Raw genomic sequence first — 9130 nt, 5'->3', positions numbered from 1 at the left:
CACTAAAATACTGTATTTTCTGGAGTATAAATCACACCAGCCATAAATGCACAATAGAGAAGAAAAAAACACATAAGTCGAATTTTTGGGGGAAATTTATTTGATAAAATCCAAGACCAAGAACAGACGTTTCATCTTGAAATGCAGTTTAACAGATGAGAGAACATGGTGAATAGGTGTACGTATGCTAACGCTAACACCTTCAGCTACATGACGCACAGACAGAACTGTGGTAAGTGTCTGGTATGTTAACGTAAAATATTAACAGTTATTCAGATAACTATAGCATAAAGAACATGCTAACAAGTTTACCAAAGCATCAGTTTTACCCCAAATCACTAAATCCATTGAATTCTTCTTCCTCTGTGTCACTTCTAAACAACTCCACAAACTCCAGAGGAAGAGGAAGTGCAGATTCTTCTTCTGCGTCGCTCAGAGCCTAGAGCGCCCTCTTGTGGTTGTCAGTGTGAAAATAATGAATAATATCACATAAGTAGCTCTGGAGTATAAGTAACACCACCACCAAAACTGTGAAAAAAGAAAATATAGTTTAAATAAAGTCCAAAGTCTTGTAAACCATTTCCAATGAGGTCAGAATGTGATTTAGTTTATCTGTCTTCGGCGTATTTGTTATAATGTCAGTCCAGTCCTTGAATTGTTTGTATTTTCAATTTTGGCAATAAAAGATGCAGTGCCTTTCGTCCAATTTCTATTCCACTGTGGAACATTCCAGGCAAAGCAACATCATCTCCATGGAGACATGAAAGTGGCCAACCCTGCATCAGAAAAGTTACATACAGAAAAATGTATTTGAAGCAGACTGACGATGGGAAAAGTCTTGATACACAATACCAATAATGAATAAATAAATACCGTATTTTCCGAACTATAAGTCACACCTTTTTTCATAGTTTTGGCCGGGGTGCAACTTATACTTATATTTATACTTATAAACTTATACTTTTACTCCGAAGCGACTTATATGCGATATTATGTGTTATTGTCACACTTTTCACACATTTCATACTCCAGTGCAACTTACATATGTTTTTTTCTTCTCTATTATGCATTTTTTGGCTGGTGCGACTTATACTCCGGTGCGACTTATAGTCCAGAAAATACGGTACCTTAATAATTGCCATATAGTCTCAGTTCTGATATGATCAACATAAACCTTCAGGAAAAGTCCAACATTGTCCTACATTCACGTGCTGTTTTTTGTGTGTGTTTTTTTTGTCTGTTTTGATGTGTATCTGGGAATAGATTAGTTGGACTGTTGTTGGGAGAGAGACAAAGGCGGCATCGCACCTTGTAGATCACTTTTCTGGAGCTGAAAGCACCTTGAGGAAACGCAGAGGAGGAGGGGCACGGGACCGTCACAAAGAGCGAGAAGGTCAGACGGAGGGATATGATCTGCAGAGGCGCAGCTCGAGTTACACAGCAGTAACACAAGTGTCCCGACGTCAGGAGCAGAGGGGCTTCGGCTGAGTTAACTCTGCGGGAACAGACAGGATAATTCACCGGGAAAAAAGACGGATTTGTTAAATAAAAACTTGTTATAATAAGACTACCTCAAATCTCAATACAGGCACATAATTGAATTTGCCAAGTTTTAGTTCAGTTTGAGGTGTTGTTTATGTCACTCATTTTCTTGATCTTAAGGAAAAACGCTACTCTTTCTTTAGCATTAAATATGGGGTATGCTACTTTATTTTTTTCATGTTTTTTATTTTGGCCGTGGCTGCAGGGATGTGTTGTTAATGTGTTAAATACTCAATACTATAGCTTTAGTGTATCATTCAGTCAACATGGTATGAATCCATAATCAAATATGTGCCTAAATCAGGAAAGAATAACCGCAGAGTGCCACTTAATTGGGGAAATCAACTTGCGGTTTATACTGTAGAATCTATTCTATACTGACTCAATTCCCCAAAAATACAGAATTGCTGGTGGATGAACCAAATTGATTCAGAAAATAGAGATGGTTTTGATATCTGTATATTGTTTCTACTATAGTTAGAACTCGATTGACTGAAAATAAGTCAATTTTCATTTGTTTAGTTGACTTTAAGAAGGCGTTTGAGCTCAGCCAGAGGTGTAATACAAGGGGATGTTTGGTCCCTAAGCCTGTTTTGACTCTTCATAAGTTACTTGGCTCTTTTTACGTCAAAAGTCTGTGATTTTCAATTCTTTTGACAATCGTTGGATGAAAAAGATTTTCAAGAAAATATCAAACTATAACTGTTCCTTGTAAACCGCAATGTTAATAGAAAACGGGTTAAAAATAGAAACAAGTCCATTGACTGTTCAAAACTGCAGAACTGAAAAGCTTCGCCTCTTCCTATTGACATTTCACTGTAAAAAAAAGTAGCAGATTGTCATTTACATGTTTTTAGTGGCTATATGACATTTTACAACCCAAGATGTGTCCTTCGGAGGCTTGAATTGTCAAATAATCACAACTAAGTCACAACAGGGATGTGGGCAGGGATAGGGGGTAGGTGAGCATCTTCTGAGCACTCCAGCCTCAGTTACAGGACAACACAGAATACAGACCGTACTCCAACATGCAGAAATCAATCAAAATACAACTTTGAGTACGCTGATGGTGAGGAAAACGTAACAAGGGTAAAAGCTCATGTGAATGTTATTGTCAAATGTTTGAACAAGTTTAAATTTAAATAGTCTTCCTATTTTTCCCTTCTTGGAAATCAAGTAATATTGTTGTAAGTCAATTATAACAGAAATGAAAAGCTCATAACAGCATTCTGTCTCTGTAGTGTTGCTCTGCCTGTTTCACCAAACTGTTTGTGTGTTCACTGGTGGTTTTGCTCTGTGGGATGAGCTGGCAGAGGCTTCTCACGTGCTGGGTGCTGCTCTGATCACACTCTGGTTGGGGTTTGTCTGTGTAAAACTCGCTTGCATTTCTCTCCTTGTCTCACACTCAAATTGTGGGTCAGCTCAGGCTCCAGGTCCCACTGTGCGCCTGCAGAGAGGGTCATGTCAGACATCAGCCCCCGTCGCGTCTCCCACTCCTCACCACAGAGGGGGCTGTAAGTCACCAGGCTCCCTCCCCCAGGAGGCTGCACATACTACACACAATCCTCCACAGAGGTCGTTTTCAAGCCAAAGCACCAAAACTGGTTTAAAAGTAGAACAAGGAACCTTTTTTCTTTCACCTTCACCTTCCACGCCTTCTCCAGCTCTTCTCTGAGCCTTAGCTATTTCTGCAGCTTCTCCTGTTCCTTTTCCTTGATGTTTCCATCACTTGATATTGCCACGTCAACTACAACAGCTTTCCTCTGCTGTTTATCCACCTCCACAATGTCTGGTTGGTTTGCCGTTACCATTCTGTCAGTCTGTATCTGGAAGGATCTTGGCTTGGTCATTCTCTACCATCTTTGGGGTGTTTCCCACTTTGTCCTTGGGGTCTCTGCACAGATGTTTCTGTACACTCTGCCAACCACTTGGTCAAGGTGCTCCACGTATGCTTTCCCTGCCAGCATCTTACACCCTGCAGTTATGTGCTGGATGGTCTCAGGGGCCTCTTTGCACAGACTACACCTTGGGTCTTGTCTGGTGTGGTAGATCTTGCCCTCTATTGCTCTGGTGCTCAGGGCCTGTTCCAGTGTTGCCATGATGAGGACACAACACAAATATGCCCACAATGGACTCAAACTTCATGTTGCGTATCCTTTCTGCTGAAAACAACAGCGGTCCGGTTGACTGAGGGGGGCGCTATGGAGCCGGTGCACCAATCACCACGTCCCAATAACTGATGGTGCAGCCTCACACATCAGTCAAACGGGCTTTGTCTAACCCGCATTCCTGTGCATTGTTCTGCGGTGAGTCAACTCTTCCACCAAACTATTAAAATTATGAGAACAATTATGGAATTCTGATGAGCAGGAAAAATCTATTCTGATCTTTCTGAGCTAACAATGTAAGTAACATACCTAACATACATATCCACGTGTCTGGTACCACAAGCGTGCATCCTCCTCAAGATAAGAACGTGTTTAAAGTAAATGTGCATGTTTATACCACCAACAACCGCTGTGAGGTTGAGCAATTTCAAACTAGACAAAAGATAAACACGGGAAAGTTGTCCATTTTTAATCTATCAAGACGGAACCATTCATTTCCTTGTTCCTGGCAGACCAAAAACATCAGACAATTGAAAGGCCTAAACTTTATTTTATTTGCATGTTTACGGTGACATCCCGTGTAAAGATTTTGAGTTGATAAAACGATTCAGATCAAATTTGTTAGAAATATTTAGGAATTGATTTGAATTGATCTTTGTTGACAAAAGATCAGCACAATTAACACTTTGAGGTTCAAGATCTGTGTGAAATACTTTTACTTTTCACTCTTAAAGTACATTTTAAACAGGTAAGTAGACTTGACCTCTGTGCCTTATTTACCGTTCCTGTAAAATCTGTACTTTTACTGAAGTACCAAACTTGAGTACTTCCTCCGCCACTGAAACGATCTTAACATCTTAACAAAATATGGCAGATTTTGCCTGATGTTCCATTAACGTTTGCTCTCTTATGGAAGAATTGTATCAGATAATTTTAATATCAAACATATAATCTGTTTTTAAATGCATAATCAAGCATAAAGCAACACGGACAGTGATTTAGTAAAAAGGGAGTAGAAAGAAGTCTAAACTGTTTTAATCCAACCTCATACTTCTGTGTCATAGTCATTAGGTCCAGAATTTTACACCAATTATTAAAATTTAAGTTCTACACATTACACGTTACCAAAAAGGTGGATTATAGCATAAAATAAAGTTCTGAGCCGGTAATTTGTTCCACAGTTTCACTCTATATACGTATACGTGACTTTGTATAAAAATGGCAGAGTTTGAAAATTAACTATGTCATAAAAATATATGTTCTTATATTTTGAAAGAAACAGAAGGGACACAGCAACATCTTAAAACACGGTAGATGTATGACAATAATCGACATGGACAGAAAGATAATAAGTCACGCTAATATGACGACTTTCGTCTTTTCTTGTCTGATATAGTGTAGGGTCGGGGGACCTCGTTACGGCAGTGTAATAATTAACACAGAGTGACAGCGAGTGACAGAGGCCCCCAGGAGCCCCCTCCCTGTCCTGTGTGTCTGCTCTGCGTGCCTTTACATTGTTCCCCCTTCTCCCATTGTATTAGCCCAATGACGCCGCTGATGTGCGTGTCATTTTGACGTTTAATCATCTCTGCTATGATTAATTAACTTCAAACATTTAGATACATTTTTGCTGCGTCAAAGAGCGGTGCCGTCTTAAATAATTACCTACTTAGGACAATGAGTGAGACTGATGTGATGAATTAGATCGTTTTTGTGTGCATCACCAATTCCCAGTTACACAATAATGGAGATTTTACATGGATTCACCACATTAACCAGCAGTTAATGGGGTTCTTCCACTGCCTCTCGGTTTACTCTTTATATTGTTGTTTGTTCCTCATAGTCTTTTTGATTACTTATGAGTTGATTTGATTTATGATTCGCAGAGACAGAATAAATCGCAGCTTAATTTGAGCATTCAGTGATGTTAAAGACGCACATTTGCACCGTTCAGATGGAAGTCATGTCAGAGATTGTACAGTACGGCTCCTATTCAAACTCACACCAATTCTCTCAACCCAAAATCTCACAAATTATTCATTTTATTGTGAGGTTTTAAGTCGACACAGATGGGAACAGGCAAAATGTCTGTGGGATGATTGGGCTTTTCACAAATGTATTTATTTCACTTAAACACATTACTTGACTTGATAATATATGTTACATTTCAATGTTTTGTTTTGTTTTTCTTGTCCCATAAAGCACGTTGAATTACCTTGTGCTCTACAAATAAACTCTCTTTAATGGCCTCCTGTCAAATTGTCTTTAACGTTAACTTTTTTTTTTTCTAAAACTTTGGAAAATACTGACCCCAGAAGTGCATTTGTTCTCAAAGTTGGTGCATTTCATGAAAACAAAGGAGACAAGGATGGAAAAGGAGAGAGGAAACTCGTTAGCGCTGCGGTGGAAAGTTGTCAGATGCTTGAGACAACCGCGACAGAAGAGTACGTGTCCGCAGGCTGCTGTGCCGGGTCTGAGGGGGTGAGCTGTGGGCTGCCCCCTGCTGTGGCTCTCTGCGGGGCTCCGACTCCCGGGGACAACATCACATCCCCGAAATGTGTGTGGGAATGATAAAGAGCCTGTGCTTATCGGGAGCTGCACTGCATCAGGGTGTGTTCATTTCAGACTGAAATGGCGTTTAATTCAGTTAGTCAGTTGTTTAATCCAGGAAGTGGGAATAACCAAGCCCGAGACCAAAGTGGAATTGTGGTTAACCATTGAAAACATGTGTGTTCTTTATAAAACTCCAATAGATGAGGAATTTGTAAGTATTTTATGTAAAACTGTGGAAAAGGAAATACAAAAAAATAATGTCGGGGGTCCCCTAGAGCATTCTTTAAATCGGAGATGTTTTTCCAGCACTTAATGACACCCTCTGACCACTGTGCAAAAGCTGCTCCAAGAAAGATAGACTTTAATGCCTTCTTTCTCCCTAAAAATCAGGTACCTAAGCTTCAAAGAGCTGTTCAAATGATTAGATTTTTCTTGCATGTTATGTCATTATGTGTATGTAGGGTTTTTCTTACAGTTTGACAGGCCGAGAGTCGGGAGAGAAGGTGGGTGAAGTGCCTTGCCCAAGGACGCAGCAACAGTATTCACTGACAGCAGCTCATGGGTTCAAATCACAAACTGCTGTCTTAACGGACCAGTGGTAAATTAGGAGTTTCTATCTCTGAGGCACAACTTGTTGGAGACCATGTTGGAATGAAATAGTAGTTTGCCTTTTTCCTGGGTTATTCATATTACTTAAAATCTCTCTATACATACAATTTAATGTCCGTTTGAATTGCAAAGTGTGCATTAAAAAAATATTACATATAATAGTGTGTTTGTGAAACTTGCCAATACTGCTCAAACCAGTCTTTTATTTATTTTTATGTTATAAATTGTATGGTTTTATGTTATAAAAATCCTATATAAAACACAAAACAGAACAAGACAAAATGACCAGAGAGTATTTAAAAAAAAAATTAAAGAAATCCCAAGCAGACATCACCTAAACTTGAATACAAGCAAAATCACTGCATAAGTAATTAAAACATAAGTCCAATTTAGTCCAAAGTCCAGCGAATTTGTCCATTTCCAAATTTAGTCCAAATGTCATTTTTTCCATTTGTCTAATTTCTGCCACGATGTCAGTCCAATCCTTAATCGTGAGCATAAGTGTACGTATAAGCCAGAGGTACAAACCAGTCTTTTATTTCTATAACGAGAGATTCATTTAATTACTTAAAAAAAAAAAACTTAGGTAACTAAGTCAACGAAGCCCCTTACCGCCTCGGTGAAGGGGTTACATGTAAAATGATTTCTCACATGGGCCTATAGGCGGTGCGTGGAGGGAGGGGCTGACATCCCAGACACGTTACCACGGCGACAAGGTGCTCCTGCCGCCGTCGGGTCTCAGCCAAGTTGGGGGCCATGGCGACTGCGTGGGGACAAAGTGTGGGACGCTCTGCTGCATGGGCCAAACTCGGAACACAACTTTAATGATGTGCTCTAAATTACACCCACTTCAATGTGATGTTTAATGTCGTTATGGGGGATTCATTAAGGCTGGAAGACAAATGCAGTGAACTCCAGGGCTGACAAGTGCGATAACTTTGATTTACATGGAGGCAATACGTTGGATTTTTCATAAATATCTCTTAAACTTGACTAAACTGATCACAAAATTACTTTCATTTTGATACATACATAATTACCAACACAGTTTACTCTCTCTGTGTATTTACATGGTTTGTGGAAAATACCTGTAACTTAAAGGTCGGGTGTTTATTGACATGACCCTCTGTATGACAAGAGAACAGGGTCAAATATTGCTCTTGCTGATAACAATTGGGTTGCTTTAAGTCCTTTCTCTGATCTAAATGATCACCGCTACGAAGGTTAAGGCACTGGAAACCCAGATTCAGATGTTATTGTAAGTTTTTTAACTAGTTAGTGCTTAGGGAACCTTTAAGATTGCCAAATGTGTATGTGGTAAATGGTTTAATGCAAAACTCAGTCCCCCCTAATACCCTCTGCGAGGAGTTACCATCTTGAGCTGTCAGAGTCCGTGAGCTCTAGAAAAGGAAACAGCACATGTGTCATTCAGTGCCTTCCAGTTATCTATTATTATTATATAGTAATTTGAAATGAATGTGTCTGGTCTTTGTCACTTCATTAGAAAGATCTTTTGTTTGTGTTCATTTGCTTCTCAGTATCACATATTTCACTGAACACAGCTGTTTAAAAATCAAGTTTACCTCCAAAGACGTGTAAACTGTGCAGAGGACAGGAAAGACAGGAGCCCCAGTAAAGGCCTCCCGCAGTGAGAGGTCACGACCCCTATCAGACTGTGTGTCAGTCTGACTATTGTGTCCCCGGACGCGGGCGCGCACACACAAACACACACACACACACACACACTCACACACTCAGACACACACACACACTCACACACACACACAGTCACACACTCACACACTAACACACACTCAGACACACACACACACACTCACACACACACACACACACACACTCACACACTCACACACACACTAACACACACTCAGACACACACACACACACACACACTCACACACTCACACACTAACACACACTCACACACAAACACACACACACACATACACACACAAACACACACTCACACACTCACACACTCACACACTAACACACACTCAGACACACACACACACACACACTCACACACACACACACACACACACACTCACACACAAACACACACTCACACACAAACACACACACACACACACACACACATACACACACTCACACACTCACACACACACACACACACACTCACACACAAACACACACTCACACACAAACACACACACACACACACACACACATACACACACTCACACTCACACACACACACACACACACACATACACAAACACACACATACACACATACACAGGGCTGTAACTTACACCAGCGTCTCACAGCAACAG

The sequence above is a fragment of the Eucyclogobius newberryi genome, unplaced genomic scaffold, assembly GCF_026437365.1.
Source record: "Eucyclogobius newberryi isolate DKJ021-1_F unplaced genomic scaffold, fEucNew1.0.hap1 SCAF_6, whole genome shotgun sequence".
Classification (NCBI taxonomy): domain Eukaryota; kingdom Metazoa; phylum Chordata; class Actinopteri; order Gobiiformes; family Gobiidae; genus Eucyclogobius; species Eucyclogobius newberryi.
The sequence above is the reverse complement of the archived record's forward strand: the minus strand, read 5'-3'. Positions refer to the sequence as shown.